Raw genomic sequence first — 18,855 nt, forward strand, 5'->3', positions numbered from 1 at the left:
CAGCCGACTTCCTCAACCTAGCTGCCCGAAACTCGCCGCCCGGGGCTACCTACCTCCAGCTGCTCAATCAGCCCGCGGCGCGCAACAGATGAGTTAAACCTGAACTTTCCCGGTAGGTCCGCTTCCCAGACCCACGACTCCGGCAGAATAAAAATGCCCGAGCGCTTCAGCCTCGGGTCTAAGCTTTAAAAACCGCTCTCTATTGCCACATGCTAACCATCTGCGGCTGTGGAGGCCGAAAACCCTTGCATACCTCTCAGCTTTGACGGGAAGGACCCACGTAGGCGAGGCGCTTGGAAAACTCAACAGGGTGATTCCTCCCCAGGAAGGAATATTCAAGAAAGTGCTGGTCCCCGGGGCGGAGACTGAGGCTGCCGCAGCCCCAGCGGTCGGGGGCGCCAACCTGCGAGGCGGTGGAAAGGGGAGCACGGAGGACTGCTAAAGGGCCTCTGGGGCTCCCAGGGGAAACGGGGCTCAGGGCGAGTCTCCAAAGAAGATACTGAGGCAACAGTAGTAAACTGGGGAGCACCGTCCCCCCCCGCCCCCGAGCTATACCACGAGAGGGGGCAGGGACCAGACCAGCAGAGCCATCGAGAAAGACCACGGCTGCCCAAGGACTGCAGCCTCAGTCCCCAAGGTCGGGGGAACGTCTCACCTGGGAAGTGGCACGCGAGAGCTGCGCGTTCTTCAGTACCCGGTCGCCTGCACCCGGCCGGCTACCTACTCCTTTCCCTCAGCCCGCTGGCGGCGCGACTGGGCAGCAGAGGGAGCCAGTTAGCCCTTTTATAACCTCCAGACTGCGACGGCTGCGCTGAGGAGGAGGCGACTGCAACCCTCGCTACGTGAGCTCGATCACACCAGCGGCCCGGCGTCTGCGCAGGCGCCCAGCCCCGGCCCTCTCCGCCCCTACCCGTGGCCCACGGCCCACGCCCCGGACTCCTCACCAGCCTGTGGAGTCTGAGGCCGAGAGGAGGGACCGGCGGGCGGGCCTAGGATGTAACGCGCCTGCGCGGGGCTCTCACCACGCCACCGTCTCCATGGTTACCTGGGATTTGCGCTGCTTCTTTCAACAGGTTGTTTAGAGCCGGAATTTTGGGATCAGCCCCTCAATCAGGCCTGAGCGACGAAACCACCAGCGAGGAAATGTCTTAAATGTGAGAAGAGGAACAAGAGGAACATGGAAGCATAGAAAATAAAGCAGAAAAGAATAAGTATCGGGTGGAAAATAACAGTATATTCTGTCTTGGTGTCTTGGCCCTGAGGCTGTTCGCTTTACCTACCTACCGTCACCTACACTCATTTTATGTGTATCTTGTTCCATCGCACATCTTTATACTTAATCAATAGATAACGGACTGCACGCTCTGGAGATTTTCTGGGTTCAATTTCTGGCTCAGTCATTGATCTCTCTGTATCTCTGCTGCTGCTGCTGCTGCTAAGTCGCTTCAGTCGTGTCCGACTCTGTGCGACCCCAGAGATGGCAGCGCGCCAGGCTCCCCCGTCCCTAGGATTCTCCAGGCAAGAATACTGGAGTGGGTTGCCATTTCCTTCTCCAATGCATGAAAGTGAAAAGTGAAAGTGAAGTCGCTCAGTCGTGTCCGACTCTTAGCGACCCCATGGACTGCAGCCCACCAGGCTCTGCCATCCCTGGGATTCTCCAGGCAAGAGTACTGGAGTGGGGTGCCATTGTCTTCTCCGTCTCTGTATCTCAGTTTCCTGCAAAATGAGAATGACAAATAGGTACCTCATTGTACCTACCTCGTAGTTGTGAGGATTAAATGAGATGATGTATGTAAAGCACTTAGAACATGCTTAGCACACAGAACGGAGAAGGACATGGCACCCCACTCCAGTACTCTTGCCTGGCAAATCCCATGGACGGAGGAGCCTGGAAGGCTGCAGTCCATGGGGTCGCTGAGGGTTGGACATGACTGAGCGACTTCACTTCACTTTTCACTTTCACGCATTGGAGAAGGAAATGGTAACCCACTCCAGTGTTCTTGCCTGGAGAATCCTAGGGACGGGGGAGCCTGTTGGGCTGCCGTCTGTGGGGTCGCACAGAGTCGGAAACGACTGAAGCGACGCAGCAGCAGCACACAGAAAGGACTTGGTAATTATTAGATGGTGTTGTAGTATATAAGGAACCCAGTCTTGTGACTGGTCTTCGTTTAACATTTCCCTTGGCTATTATATTCCTAAAAAAAAGTCTTAACTATCTGGAAGCAGACAATGAAAGAAATATTTTTTCCCTTGTCAGTGAAAGGAAAAAAGACTTCTCTAAGACTTGTTAGTCATTAAAAATTGTTTCTAAAGTTTTCCATGAATGAGAAACAGCACAGCAATAATTAAAGTTTAACTCTTATCTAGGAGGTGGGGTTGATTATACAGATACAGAAATAATCCTAGACAGGGTACTTAGGGAACATTAGGCAACCCAAAGGAAATACAGTGAAAAATATAGTGAACCACTAATCAGCGGTTCTCAGAGTGTGGTCAGGGAATTCACAGGAAAAAAATCACTTCATACTAAAAGTTTATTTGCCTTTTTCACGCTAATGAAAGTACAATGGGGTTTTCCAGAGACTACATGTCCTGGGATATTGCAACAGAGTGCACACAGAAGAATGAGAATCTTCTATTAGGTCAGATATTTAAAGAGATTGCAGAAATGTAAAGTAATGCCACTCTTCTCACTAATTCTTTTTGCTCTGGGAAACAGTTATTTTTTGTTTAAAAGTACTTTAACATGTACATGCTAAGTTGCTTGAGTCATGTCTGACTCTGAACCTGTATGGACTGTAGCCTGCCAGACTTCTCTGTCCATAGAATTTTCCGGCAAGAATACTGGAGTGGGATGCCATGCCCTTCTCCAGGGGTTCTTACTGACCCAGGGATCGAATCCCTGTCTCCTGCATTGGCAGGTGGGTTCTTTACCAATAGCGCCACCTGGAAACCTTGTTAACATGTAGTGAAAGTGAAAGTCACTCAGTCGTGTCCAACTCTTTGTGACCCCATGGACTATACAGTCCATGGAATTCTCCAGACCAGAATACTGGAGTGGGTAGCCTTTCCCTTCTCCTGGGGATCTTCCCAACCTAAGGATCCAAACCAAGTGAAAGTGAAGTCACTCAGTCATGTCCGAGTCTGCGACCCCGTGGACTGTAGCCTACCAGACTCCTCTGTCCATGAGATTCTCCAGGCAAGAATACTGGAGTGGGTTATCATTTCCTTCTCCAGGGGATCTTCCCGACCCAGGGATCAAACCCGGGTCTCCTGCATTGGAGTCAGACGCTTTAACCTCTGAGCCACCAGGGAAGCCCAAGTCTCCCATTAACATGTAACCACATTATTATTGTTGTTTTTAAATGATTTAAATAAACAAATATTTTGCATGTTTGTTTTAACTGCTGATATAGTCATTTTTGATAGATATCCACATAAAAGCATTTTGGAGTTCTCAATACTTTTTAGGAGCATGAAGTGGTTATGAGATCAAAGAGTTTGAGAACCACTAGTCTAAACAAAAAGCAGGGAGCCCTTTGACCTAAAGGGCAAGGCAAAGATCTTTTCCTTAAATCTTGGTCTCAAGTAAAGCTATAATCAGTGGTATCCACTGGCCCTATATAGAGCAGAAAATCCTGAAAACTGCAATTTACCCTGTAAATAAAATGGCTCCAGACCTTGAGGCAGATTTAGTGAAGCTAAGAAGTCTCAGCTTTAGGGGGACTTCATTTGCAGTAGCCCTTTCCAAGACCCTGGAAGGGACTTAGCAAGATGCTCACACAGTCTTATGCTTTTGTAAAATTTGTGAAAGTAAAAATTTAAACTGCAGTCTTTAGACTGCTACTTCTCTTCTCACTGATCTCCCTCTGTCACACTTAACCTTGTCTAGTGCTGCAGTGGCTAGAAGGCATTTTTATAATTTAACTGAAGGGAACTTCAGTTAGAATACATTTGGTTTGAGTTTAGTGGGATTTATTTCTGTAATTTACAGTCACTCCCATGTATAGTTAAGCTATTTTCAGCTGTCCCATTGTAGGAGTGGCATCCAAGAATACGCCTACCACCCATTGTTCTGACCCGCCCAGCACTATAAAACAAAGGTACAGGGTCAGATGCTAAACAGTGAGAAATTCTTCCAATTATTGGATGTATAAATTTTTAATTAAAGATTTAGTGCTTATCAATGCTTAACCAATAAAAGTAAGTAAGTGGGTTTTTTGGGGGCAGAATTTAATTAGGATATCCATAACGAACTGGTTAGAATGTCATCAGTTTAAAGAAAACTGATGTGCCCTGAACACTTTAAAGTCATACAAATAACCTTATTGGGTTTTTCCCAAATGTGACAACAATCCTAAAAATTTACATGACATTATCAGAACTATGAAGCAGAAACTTCTTACCTATCCCTATCAATTATCATTTGATTGCCCAAAAAGGACACTTCATATCAAGTCTACATATGACCACCCACATCGTCATCCTTGCTTAGTTAAAACGAAGAGGCAGATACTTTGTGGGGTAGAAAAGACAGGAATCCCCTCTGAACGGTCAAACGTTAGAGTGGAGGTAAACCTCCACTGGCTTCCCCAGTAGCTCAGTAGTAAAGAATCTGGCTGCAATACAGAGACATAGGAGATGCAGGTTCAGTCCCTGGGTGGGGAAGATGCCCTGGAGGGGGGCATGGCAACCCATGCCAGTATTCTTGCCTGGAGAATCCCATGGACTGAGGAGTTTGGTGGGCTACCTAGGTCAAAGGATCAGACACAACTGAGCACACATGTACGTAAGCCTCCATTAAATCTCTTCTTTTACTTCTGAAAAATTCATCAATCAAATATTTATTTTAAAAATATTTAAAGTCCTATATTCTCAGGAAAAGCCTATTATGTAGCCACTGTAACCGCTAATGAGCAGAAGCGATTTTAAACTCAGTTAATAGAAAAATGGCCACTCAACCTTGCGAACAAGCTTCTGAAAAGTCAGCCAGTCATTGACAGCCTCCCACTTTTAAAATTAACCAGACAGCAACAGCTTTACTCTCATGAACACATCTCTGAATTGTCAACAGTCTCTCCAGCAGAGTAATCATGCTTCCATGGCTGATGTCAACCCACTTTAACCTCTGAAAATCAGCCAATCCCTGAACTCCATCTTTCACAAAACCTAGATACGATCAGCAGAGGGAATGTGTCAAACAAGTATAGTGTTTTTCTAACATAGAAAGTAATAGTTTTTATTTCACATTTTGAATGATGGTTTCTTCCCTTGACACTGAGCACTTGTGTGCCCAACAAAAAAGGCAGCCATAACAGAAGATACCAACCCTGTTATTGAAGGCATTCATACATATGAAACAATTAGAAATTATCTGACAGAGTGAATAACTATATTGTGAGGATAAGATACTACATACTTGGAGACACTGCTTTGAAAAGCATGTGCTCTCCTCACTTGCTGCAAGTAATAAATCTTTCCTTCTCTGGAAAATAAAAAATTAAATAACCTTGAGAGTTAGGAGACTGAATAAAGTTAAATTTGATAAAATAGATAATGGTGGGTAGGTTCTTTAGCAGCAGTTAAGATGATGGAAGCAATATTTTAGCAATATTATGCTATGTGAATTAGAAGAAAGTGATATCTAGGCTAGTAATCCAAGATTCACTGAGTAAATATTTGTAGAAGGCCTACCATTGTGTCCAAGACACTGTCTACTGCACTGTGGAAGATCAAACTTTAATTAAGACAGTCTCTGCTTTTAAAGAGTTTATAAACTATTGGATAGAGTTAAAACCTGCACTTGTGGCAGTGGGAATTCATTCATCCAATAAAGATTTCCCTATATGAGCCAAATAATGCTAAGTGCTGGGAATATGTTTCCTGCTATTATAGAACTTGGGGTCCTTTTAAGGAAATGAATAGTACACGTAAATAAATAAGTGAATAAACAAAAGTGACAAGGAAAATGACCAGATGCTATGAAAAAGAATAATGGAAAACAGTAATAGGAAGGACATAATTTAGATTCATAGCACAGGGAAAGTGTCTCTGAAGAAGTGACATAAACTGAGATCTGAGCTAGCCAGCCACAGTATGTGAGTAAGAACAATCTTTTCATTCTTATTCACGTAAGAGAGAGGACAGGTTGTGTGAGAATCGTGTTGCAGGAAAAAGCTTGGTGCATTTGAGAAGCGAAAAGAAATTCAGTGTGATTGTAGAGCAATAAGCAAGGGAGAAACTGGTATGATCGGTATGCAAAGGCTCAGTCAGTGGGACCTGCTTAGTACTGGAACAAGTACAATGGGAAAGCATTGAAGTATTCAAACAGGGCAGTAACATTATGTTATTTACTGTGAACAAAGTAAAAACACAATGTAAAAACATATGAGTTTTCTATGTCACTGGGGGTGGGATGAGCCTTGGAACAAGGAGTGATAGGGACTTCCTCCTAATCTTGACTAAGAACATGGAAGTCAAGAGAAGAGTTATTCTAGAATGCAGCTGAAACTAGAAACCATTCCAGTCACTAACATCCTGTCACCGTGGCACTGAGGAGAGTGGCTGCAGTAGGGTAGCCAGACCGCCTCCATCATGTGGCCCCAATAGGGACACTCACTGTAGCAGGCAGAATAATGGCCCCACAAAGATGTCCACATCTTAATCCTTAGAACCTATGAATATGTTATTTTACACAGCAAAAGAACTTCGCAGGTGAGACTAGCCCAGATTATCCAGTTGGGCCCAATCTGATTAAATAAATTCTTTAAGGCTGAGAATGTTTCCTTGCCCTGATCAGAGAAGGACATGAGGGTGGAAGCAAAGTGAGATAGTCGATATGTTGCTGATTTGAAGATAGAGAGAGGGGCACCGTGAGTCGAGGGATGTAGGAAAGTAGCAAAGAATTACCTCTAGAAAGAAGAAAAGAGTTGGATTCTTCTCTAAAGCCTCCAAAAAGAGACACAGCCCTGACAATACTTTTTTTAATCTTGAGCCCAATGAGAGTACCGTCAGAGTTATAACCTATAGAACCGTAGGATAATAAATTTGTATTGTTTAAGCCATCAGATTTGTGGTAATTTGTCATAGCAGCAATAAGAAACTGATATACCTACATATATGATCACAATGAAACAATGTCTGAAGATTATTACATTTCTCAAGGGTCAGAGTAAATTTCCCAATGTTCTCTCTTAGAGGTGAATGCAGTTATTAGGACTGACCCTTTACACCAGATAAACATTCTTGAAATCAGGGAAATAGTCTGAGGAAGAGGACTCCAGAAAATAAGAAAGATCTCTCAAAAAGCACAATAGGAGTATTAAGACCTCTAATTTTAATACTAAGAGGCATATGACCTACTCATTTTTTGCTCTCAAAAAGCAAGACGTGTGAATTACATAAAAACTGTGCCAGGGTCTTTAGTTTGGAAAACTGGCCAAATAGTGGTTATCAACAAACAAAATAAGGAAGTTGGGAAAGTGAGCTGAATTTGTAGAAAAAATAAAGAATTTGATTCTGAATCTTAATGGATTTGAAATGACAGGGACCACCATAGGCTACATACTTACTCTACTAATTAATAACCAGTTTGTGAATATTAAGGAGATTTCCACAACACAACAGGAAGTGATACAAGGGCTGAAATTCTGACTTTTTATCTAGCTGCAGTTCTAATTTAAAATTAATCTGGTTTCTTTAGATTTAATTCTGCTCAACTTGAGTCAAGCACATTTTAACTGTTCATATCTCTCTGCTGTTGGCTGAGAAGGCAGGGTTACCTCCCCATGGCGTTCATTCATGTTGTCCACCAACTGGTTCTAGGGCTTTTCTCTTCCCAGATAGAAAGATCTGCTCTTCACATTCTCTGAAGTTACTTGTGGCCAACTAATTTGCTTTGGTCAATGAAGACAACATATTTGAAAGTCAGAATGTGTTTCACCATGTTTCCAACCCTCTGTTGCAGTTACCACAGAAGCTGTGTCAAGATGAAATCTTCATCAGTCTTCGTCTCTGAGTTCCTACAATGAACAGAGCCCCAAAGTTACACTGAATGTATAACTTGTGTGAAAAATAAACATTATAGAATGTTAAGTTAGAGTTGTTTATAATCATAGCATTACTCTCTTAACTTACTTACTGCTTAAACAAGGCAAGCCAAACTTTTCCTTTACAATACCTATTACTAGAATTGTACTTATCAGTTATATTTTTACCTAGAATGGACACTGTGGGTTGCCTACCTAGTATTCATTCTTCCTTTCACCAACTTTATTAAGACTTTCCAAATTATCCAGCCTTTCAGTTTAGGTGTGACTTGTACTTCTGCTTAGGATGTAAAAACCTGCAAGGAATTCTGCTTCCACCTCTACACTGCAAAAAAAAATCAGATAATCTACAAAATCATAAATGTTCTTCAGCATATCAGAGAGCACAGGTTGCAAGGCAATCAAGTAACCTGAGTTCCAAAGAGTGACGGGACACAAAGTTTAGGTCTTTGAAGAGTTAAGAAAAAAACCCAGCAAAAATTTTAACAAATTGTGGAAGTCTCAGTGTTATCAGTTTGGCGCCTCAAGCACAAGGGGAGACTGTACTACTAATTCTTCCCACCAGCTTGCTGCTGCTGCTGCTAAGTTGCTTCAGTTGTGTCTGACTCTGTGCGACCCCATAGACGTCAGCCCACCAGGCTCTGCCGTCCCTGGGATTCTCCAGGCAAGATCCCACCAGCTTAGTGGTGCTCAAATGAAAGACTGGGAGTAGGGCAGAAGAGCACAGAGCTGCACTGAATGGCGCAAACCTCTTCCCCCAGGATCTTCTGTCTTATGAAGCAAACGTCTTAAGCCCCTGGAGAAGTGGCAGGAAATCCTTTGCTCCCCAGGGCACAGGTAAAGATTCCTTGTGGATGGAAAAACTATAGAACAGCCCTCTATTCTTAGGGGAGAGGCAGGAAACTCTCTTGGACCCTGGATCCCTCACTGATGACAAGCTGAGGTCTACTATTGCTGAGCGAGAGGCAGGAAGCTCTTGGCCAAGACCAACCATGAAAGGCTGAGGTGGCTGCCTTTCGAGAGACTGAAAAAGTCCTAGCTTCCGAGGCCCAGGCACACAGGGCCTGCCTAAGACTGAGACTGGACCAGAGGACAGAGAATCTCCACACAAACTCAGAGAGGAGAGAGTTAGAGACAGTGTGCTGAGGCTGTAGAGAAGAGAGCTCCTCCGTGGCATAAGAATGCAGAGACAACTGAAAGTCAAGGGGGAAGCAGGAGTACAGAAAAACTCTCTGGCACCCCAGCCCCCACATTATGTAGGCACAAGGACACAGCTTCTTCCTCCTGAAGGAATTTGAAGGTTGTGCTATATAACAAAAGTAACTATAGCAACAACAAAGCCTCAGCTCAGCTCAGCTCCTAATCAGATTGACAGCCTGACAGAAGAAGAGATATGTTCATTGCAAGGTGTGGGCACAACTTATCAAAAAATAATACTGTGCTACACACAATGTCCAGCATTCATTAGAAAAACCATTAGACACACAAAACAGTTAAAAAATCCACTGTCAGGAGATAAGGCACTCAATAGGCATGGATTCAGAGATAAGCCAGATGTTCAAACTATCAGATAAGGACTGACTAGCTTAAAAAAAAAAGTTAACAACATGCATGAACAAATGGGGGATTTCAGTTGAGAGATGAAAATTACAACAAATAGATGAATTGAGGCCAATTAATAAAGAGTCTCCCAATATTAAGCAAATTGGCTAACTTGAATTTTGCTTACTCATTCATTCATTTCTTCAATAACTAGTATTATTTTAATCCTCCCCAAAGTTTTAAATAAATAAAAACAGAAACAGTCAAATGAAATGCTAGGGAGGAAAATCCCATGATATTTAGAGACAATTCTGATGAAATCATTGGTTATTCAACACAGCTGAAAAAAAGATCAAGTCATCCAAACCAATAAATCAATTGGGAAAAAAGTGAAAAACAAATAAAACATCCAAAGCTGTTGGATCAAATAATCCAACATATATAGTAGCTGGAGTCTCAGAAGAAGAGAGACAAAATGGGGCTTTAGAAATATTTGCAGAGATGATGGCAGAAAACACTCCAAGAACAATAAAATATATTAAACTGCAGATCAAAGAAACTGCTCTCCAAAATCAGGGGTGGCCCCTCACCCTGATAAACCTGATTCATATCGGTAATATCACAATCTGTCTTGCCACAGTGATTGGTTTAGGGATGGGCACTTAACTCGGGCCAATTCATGTCAATTCATGACATTCCTTCGACTGCAGGAATTGTTTGGTTAGGGGATTATAACCTAAACTGACCCAAATACAGTGAAGACCAATACTTCTGCTTCGAGGCTGAGTGGACATACTGCCTGGATAGTAACAAGAAAGTAAATAGCCCCCAAGATCTTTTAGCCATTCTTTGACCATGAAGGAAGCCAACTTGAGGACAAAGACAGCTCATGAAATAGGTAAGAGGTGAGAGAAACAGAGTAAAACCTCAATACAGTGGTATCTGAGCCTTGAACTTCAGTTGGATATTTTAGCTATGCAAGCTAATGAGTTCCTTTGCTGTTCAAGCAAATTAAATTTGCATTTTATCAAATTTCAGTTGCAAGTAACTAAGCACATCTTAACTCATGCAGTACCCTATATGAGTATGATTCATTGTAGAGAAGGCTCCAACTCATCTCTTAACTGTTCTCTGGTTTTGAACCAAATTTCTAATTCCCAAAGGATATGTACTCGTTTTCCAAGAGGAAAACAATGATGTCAAGAGAATACTGCCTGTTACCAAGTAACTGGTATAACTGGAAACCTATTTTAGTTAACACTTATTCATTCATTCAACAAATATTTACTGAGGATCTACTATTTCAGGCATTTTATCAGGTATTAGAAATAAGACAGGGTTGTTTCTTAATTTTCTCTGTGAACAATTTATGGATAGCATGAAAGCTGTTTCAGCCTTCATTTGCACTTCCTTTTCCATGTTCTGTTATCTTTCCTTAGCAATGTATATAACTCATTGAATATAAATAGCTGGAGTCCTAAATATTAAATATTTTCAAGTGCTATAGTTTACAGGAGAATATCCAACAGCTATTCTGTCAAGCATGGAAAATGTATGCAAAATTTTTAAATAGTTTACTGAAAACAATAAGTTACACTTCAGAAGAATGCTTCTGTGTATAAACAAATAGCATCTGCCTTGACTGTCGGAAAGATTTGTGGAGCTTGACTAGTCCAAGTATTTCTTTGACCCAAATGAGCTTGTCAGGAACTCAAACAAACCAGAGAAGAATGCCAGAAATTCTAACTTTATTTGATGAAGCGAGAGTCAAGAGTTTAGGACCTGAAATTCATTCAGTCACAGAATTATAGTATTTTTCAGGAAGAAAAACTTTTGTTCTGGAAGGAGCACTAGTAGATTCAATGAACCCAAGTTCTTGTGCATCATTAACAGTACAGCAAGGTGTCCCTGAGTGAACCCCTTTAACTTTTATGCTGAAATTTCTTCATTCAGCAAATGGCCATAATGATATTTCCCCTATCAACTACTCAAAGACATATGAGAATCAACTGAGATGGCTGTTTTGAAAGTTCTTGTGAAAGTATGAAATACTATATTAATAAGAGTAATCATCATTGCATGCTATATAGTATAAAACTATGTGAGGTTTTGTTTTCTCATTTTTTTTTTCAGTCATAGAACCAATTTGGTGAATTTTATACCTGTTTTGATGACTTTGAAAATAATTATGAACAATAAATTTTAAGAAATGCAAGCAGTAAATACAAGGATGCTTACACACAGCATCTATAAGTAGTCTATGGTTAATGTTAGTTCTTAAGTCAATCCTGAAGTTAAAGAACACTGCTTCCTGTCCTATACCAATTTAAGAAATACTTCTAATAGAGCTACCATGGAGGATTGATTGCACTAGTAGTCCCAGTTCTTCCCTACTTCCTCTATCCTCTTGTGTAGTAAAAAAATGTTACCAAAATAAGGTCTGCTTATAATCTCATACCTGATAAGAGTGTCTACTTGGCTCAGGGTATTAGGTCATAGTGGCTAGCCTACCAATGTGATTTAGAGTGGGGATTGGCCATACCCAGTAGTCTTAGAGTACGGGGTGGCCACACCAAAAAGACCAACAATGTGATTTAGGGTGGGGGCTTTAGGAGAGGGAGCCCCCAGAAAATTCGGGACACCAACACTCCAGCGAGTCTCCCTGGTTGGCAACATGGTGTATTTGTTGTCATGCACTGATGCTGGGAAAATAATGCATTCTGAGTCTATGAGAAATATCAGTAACCTCAGATATGCCCATGACACCACCTATAGGGCAGAAAGGGAAGAAGAACTAAAGAGCCTCTTGATGAAAGTGAAAGAAGAGAGTGAAAAAGTTGGCTTAAAGCTCAACATTCAGAAAACAAAGATCATGGCATCCAGTTTCATCACTTAATGGCAAATAGTTGGGGAAATAGTGGAAACAGTGGCTGACTTTATTTTGGGGGGCTCCAAAATCACTGCAGATGTTGACTGTAGCCATGAAATTAAAAGACGCTTATTCCTTGGAAGGAAAGTTATGATCAACCTAGACAGCATATGAAAAAGCAGAGACATTACTTTGCCAACAAAGGTCCATCTAGTCAAGGCTATGATTTTTCCAGTGGTCACGTACAGTTGGACTATAAAGAAAGCTGAGCACCAAAGAATTGATGCTTTTGAACTGTGGTATTGGAGAAGACTCTTGAGAGTTCGTTGGACTGAAAGGAGATCCAACCAGTCCATCCTAAAGGAGATCAGTCCTTGGTGTTCATTGGAAGGACTGATGTTGAAGCTGAAACTCCAAAACTTTGGCCAGCTGACTCATTTGAAAGACCCTGATGCTGGGAAAGATTGAGGACAGGAGGAAAAGGGGATGACAGAGGATGGGATGGTTGGATGGCATCACTGACTCAACTGACATGAGTTTGGGTGGGCTCCGAGAGTTGATGATGGACAGGGAGGCCTGGTGTGCTGCTGTTCATGGGGTTGCAAAGAGTCGGACATGACTAAGAGACTGAACTGAACTGAACTGAGTCTATAAGGAGAGAAAAGTGGTAGTTCCATAGTTAGTATTTTCCCAGACTTCACCTTAATGTGCTTCTCCCCTCAGCTGATTTTAATCTGTATTCTTATCCTGTAATAAGCCATCGTTGTCGTTCATTCAGTTGCTCAGTAGTGTCTGACTTTTTACAACCCTGTGGACTGCAGCACGCCAGGCTTCCTTGTCCTTCACCATCTCCCATTACTCAGGCTCACGTCCATGAGTCAGTGAAGCCATCCAACCATCTCATCCTCTGTAATCCCCTTCTCCTGCATTCAGTCTTTCAGAGCATCAGGGTCTTTTCCAATGGGTCAGTTCTTCTCATCAGGTGGCTGAAGTATTAGAGCTTCAGCATCAGTCCTCCCAATGAATATTCAAAATTGATTCCCTTTAGGATTGACTGGTTTGACCTCCTTGCTGTCCAAGGGACTCTCAAGAGTCTTCTCCAACACGACACTTCAAAAGCATCAATTCTTCAGTGCACAGCCTTCTTCATGGTCCAACTCTCACATCCATACATGATTACTGGAAAAACCATAGCTTTGACTACATGGATTTTTGTTGGCAAAGTAACGTCTCTGATTTTTAATATGCTGTCCAGTGTCTTTTCATTTCAAGGCTGCAGTCACCATCTGCAGTGATTTTGGAGGCCAAGAAGATAAAGTCTGTCACTGTTTCCATTGTTTCCCCATCTATTGGCCATGAAGTGATGGGACCGGATGCCATGATCTTCATTTTTTGAGTGTTCTCTTTAAAGCCAGCTTTTCACTCTCCTCTTTTACCTTCATCAAGATGCTCTTTAGTTCTTCTTTGCTTTCTACTGTAAGGGTGATCTCATCTGCATATCTGAGGTTATTGATATTTCTCCCAGCAATCTTGATTCCAGCTTGTGGGTCACCCAGCCCAGCATTTCACATGATGTATTCTGCATAGAAGTTAAATAAGCAGGGTGACAATATACAGCCTTGACGTACTCCTTTCCCAATTGTAACCAGTCTATTGTTCCATGTACGGTTCTAACTGTTGCTTCTTGAGCTGCACACAGGTTTCTCAGGAGGCAGGTAGGGTGGTCTGGTATTCCCATCTCTTTAAATATTTTCCACAGTTTGTGTGATCCACATAATCAAAGGCTTTGACGTAATCAATAAAGCAGAAGTAGATGTTTTTCTCGGAGAAGGCAATGGCACCCCACTCCAGTACTCTTGCCTGGAAAATACCATGGACGGAGGAGCCTGGTAGGCTACAGTCCATGGGGTTGCTAGGAGTCGGACACGACTGAGCTACTTCACTTTCACTTTTCACTTTCATGCATTTGAGAAGGAAATGGCAACCCACTCCAGTGTTCTTGCCTGGAGAATCCCAGGGATGGGGGAGCCTGGTGGCTGCTGTCTCAGGGGTCGCACAGAGTTGGACACAACCAAAGTGACTTACCAGCAGCAGTAGCAGATGTTTTTCTGGAACTCTCTTGCTTTTTCAATGATCCAGCGGATGTTGGCTATTTGATCTCTGGCTCCTCTGCCTTTTCTAAATCCAGCTTGAACATCTGGAAGTTCTTGGCTCATGTACTGTTGAAGCCTAGCTTGGAGAATTCTGAGCATTTCTTTGCTAGTGTGTGAGATGAGAGCAATGGCACCCTACTCCAGTACTCTTGCCTGGAAAATCCCATGGACGGTGGAGCCTGGAAGGGTGCAGTCCATGGGGTCACTGATGGTCAGACACTACTGAGTGACTTCACTTTCACTTTTCACTTTCATGCATTGGAGAAGGAAATGGCAACCCACTCCAGTGTTCTTGCCTGGAGAATCCCAGGGACGGGGGAGCCTGGTAGGCTGCCGTCTATGGGGTCGCACAGAGTCGGACACGACTGAAGTGACTTAGCAGCTTAGCAGCAGAGATGAGAGCAATTCTGTGGTAGTTTGAGGATTCTTTGGTATTACCTTTTTTGGGGATTGGATGAAAGCAGACCTTTTCCAGTCCTAAGGCCACTGCTGAGTTTTCCAGATTTGCTGGCATATTGACAGCAGCACTTTCACAGCATCATCTTTTAGGATTGGAAATAGCTCAGCTGGAATTCCATCACCTCCACTACCTCTGTTTGTAGTGATGCTTCCTAAGGCCCACTTGACTTAGCATTCCAGGATGTCTGGCTCTAGGTGAGTGATCATAACATCATGGTTATCTGGGTCATGAAGATCTTTTTTGTACAGTTCTTCTGTATATTCTTGCCACCTCTTCTTAATATCTTCTGTTTCTCTAGGTCCATACCATTTCTGTCCTTTATTGTGCCCATTTTTGCATGAAATGTTCCCTTGGCATCTCTAATTTTCTTGAAGATATCTCTAGTCTTTCCCATTCTATTGTCTTCCTCTATTTCTTTGCATTGATCACTTAGGAAGGCTTTCTTATCTTTCCTTGCTATTGTTTGTTTGGAACTCTGCATTCAGACGAGTATATCTTTCCCTTTATCCTTTGCCTTTCGCTTCTCTTCTTTTCTTAGCTATTTGTAAGACCTCCTCAGACAACCATTTTGGCAATAAGGAGTGCATGATCTGAGACACAGTCAGCTCCCAGTCTTGTTTTTGCTGACTGTATAGAGCTTCTCCATCTTTGGCTGCAAAGAATATGATCATTCTGATTTTGGGATTGACCATCTGGTGACATCCATGTGTAGAGTCATCTCTTGCGTTGTTGGAAGAGGGTGTTTGCTATGACCAGTGCATTCTCTTGGCAAAACTCTGTTAGCCTTTGCCCTTCTTCATTTTGTATTCCAAAGCTAAACTTGCCTGTTACTTCAAATATCTCTTGACTTCCTACTTTTGCATTCCAGTCCCCTGTGATGAAAATGACATCTCTTTTGGTGTTAGTTCTAGAAGGTCTTATATGTCTTCATAGAACTGTTCAAATTTAGCTTCTTCAGCATTACTTGTTGGGGGCATATACTTGGATTACTGTGATAGTGAATGGTTTGCCTTGGAAATGAATGGAAAGCATTCTGTCATTTATGAGATTGCACCCAAGTACTGTATTGCAGACTCCTTTGTTGACTATGAGGGCTACTCCATTTCTTCTAAGGGATTCTTGCCCACAGTAGTAGATATAATAGTCATCTGAATTAAATTTGCCCATTCTGGTCCATTTTAGTTCACTGATTCCTAAGTTGATGTTCACTCTTGCCAACTCCTGTTTGACCACTTTCAAGTTACCTTGATTCATGGACCTAACATTCCAGGTTTCTATGCAATATTGTTCTTTACAGTATCAGACATTACTTTCACCACCAGACATGTCCACAGCTGGGCTTTATTTCTGCTTTGCTCAGCCTCTTCATTCCTTCTGGAGCTATTTCTCCACTCTTCTCCAGCAGCATATTGGGCACCTACCAACCTGGGGAGTTCATCTTTCGGTGTCATATCTTTGCCTTTTCATACTGTTCATGGGGTTCTTAAGGCAAGAATGCTGAGGTGATTTGCCATTCCCTTCTCCAGTAGACCACCTTTTGTCAGAACTCTCCACCATGACCCATCCATCTTGGGTGGCCCTACACAGCATGGCTCATACTTTCATTTAGTTGGACAAGGCTGTGATTCATGTGCTCAGTTTGGTTAGTTTTCTGTGATTGTGGTTTTCATTCTGTCTGCCCTCTGATGGATAATAAGCTATAGCCATGAGTATAATTACTTCTCAGTGAGTTTTATGAGTCCTTCTATCAAAACTGCAGATAGGGACTTTGCTGGTGTTCCAGGGGCTAAGACTTTATGTTCCCAGTGCAGGGGGCCTGGGTCACATCCCTGGTCAGGGAACAAGAGCCCATATGCCTCAACTAACAGTTTACATGCTGCAACTTGTAGTGTTCGCATGCTGCAACTAAGACCCAGCACAGTCAAATAAATAAATATTAAAAAAAAAAACCTGAGAATGATTTTGGAAACCCCTTGAAGATGCTGTTGGTATTGGAAGTAAGAATGATCTCCTGGAGCAGTGGGGGCAAGTGATCTCTTGGGGACTGTTCCTTATAACTATGTAGTTGACCTAAACCCCTCACAACATGAGACCTTGTAAAACCCTCCTATTGTAACTGTGGGCCTGACCATGTAATATGCTTTGAATGTCATGCAGGCAGAGACTTGCACATTTCCACTTGTGCTTTTACCCTCTGTCTACTCTCTGTGCTTTTGCCCTCTTTCATCCTCAAAAGAATGTGCCCGTGTTAGCTTGCTAGAAAATGAGAAATACATGGAGCACAGCCAACTCACCCTCATTGTCCCAGCCAAGAACGTTTTAGATTAGTCAACAGTGCAATACCCCTAAACACATAAACAAGCCTGACCAGGATCTGCAGAAGCACCTAGCCAATCACTCCAAGTATGTGAGTAATATTGTGATTTCAGGGATGTTTGCTATGAAGTATTATTTTGACAATAGATTACTGATAACAACTACTTCATAAGCTTCCACTGTGATATAGGAATACAGAGCATACAGATACTGTAAATCAGGAGAAACCTCCAAATTCTTTTCATCCAACACTGAAAATTTAATGACCATCTATTTGGATATTCCTTATGCTATAAAATATTAGATATTTAGGGATAGCTATAACTGAGAAATGAAATAATCACAGAAAAAATTATACTTACTTGGGAATACAACCACAGACAGTATACACTTTGTCTAATACTCAGAACCCCTTTGGATATTGGGGTAAAGATAATACTATACAAGACAATACAGAAGTGAAAGTTAACTACAATTATAACCAATTATTGGAAGACTTGCCAGACCTTTTAATTAATATGAAACTTTTTTCTTTTTTAACTTTGCCAACTTTCTGATAGAATTTCCAGTGACTTCAATAAAATGGCCAGAGGTAGTTGTAAATTTTTTTTTAATCTAAAAGGGAAGAATTAAAGCAAAGAGAGTAACAGCTCAATTAACATGAAACAGAAACCCATACTCAGTCTACTGACTACATTATAATAACAAAATCATGAAATCCAATTAACTTTTACTTTAGTATACCCCAAGTGGATCACAATAAACTGTGGAAAATTCTGAAAGAGATGGGAATACCAGACCACCTGACCTGCCTCTTGAGAAATCTGTATGCAGGTCAGGAAGCAACAGTCAGAACTGGACATGGAACAACAGACTGGTTCCAAATAGGAAAAGGAGTACATCAAGGCTGTATATTGTCACCCTGCTTATTTAACTTATATGCAGAGTACATCATGAGAAACGCTGGACTGGAAGAAACACAAGCTGGAATCAAGATTGCTGGGAGAAATATCAATAACCTCAGATATGCAGATGACACCACCCTTATGGCAGAAAGTGAAGAGGAGCTAAAAAGCCTCTTGATGAAAGTGAAAGAGGAGAGTGAAAAAGTTGGCTTAAAGCTCAGCATTCAGAAAACGAAGATCATGGCATCCGGTCCCATCACTTCATGGGAAATAGATGGAGAAACAGTGGAAACAGTGTCAGACATTATCTTTTTGGGCTCCAAAATCACTGCAGATGGTGACTGCAGCCTTGAAATTAAAAGACGGTTACTCCTTGGAAGAAAAGTTATGACCAACCTAGATAGCATATTCAAAAGCAGAGACATTACTTTGCCGACCAAGGTCCGTCTAGTCAAGGCTATGGTTTTTCCTGTGGTCATGTATGGATGTGAGAGTTGGACTGTGAAGAAGGCTGAGCACCGAAGAATTGATGCTTTTGAACTGTGGTGTTGGAGAAGACTCT

The 18,855-nt window shown here is 42.1% G+C and overlaps 1 protein-coding gene across 4 annotated transcripts in view; it reads right to left on the bottom strand.

Moving 5' to 3' along the window:
* Positions 1-820, bottom strand: part of LOC128071144 (prolyl 4-hydroxylase subunit alpha-1) — a 94,833-nt gene extending 94,013 nt beyond the window's left edge. For 3 of the 4 annotated variants that reach the window (XM_052664110.1, XM_052664109.1, XM_052664107.1), the window contains exon 1: positions 656-820. The gene's annotated coding sequence lies outside the window, so the exon portion shown is untranslated. Of the gene's footprint in view, positions 1-253; positions 373-655 lie in introns of those variants that run through there. The other variant, XM_052664108.1, reaches the window with a different exon arrangement.
* Between the last annotated feature and the right edge of the window lie 18,035 nt (positions 821-18,855).

The sequence above is a fragment of the Budorcas taxicolor genome, unplaced genomic scaffold, assembly GCF_023091745.1.
Source record: "Budorcas taxicolor isolate Tak-1 unplaced genomic scaffold, Takin1.1 scaffold212, whole genome shotgun sequence".
NCBI lineage: Eukaryota > Metazoa > Chordata > Mammalia > Artiodactyla > Bovidae > Budorcas > Budorcas taxicolor.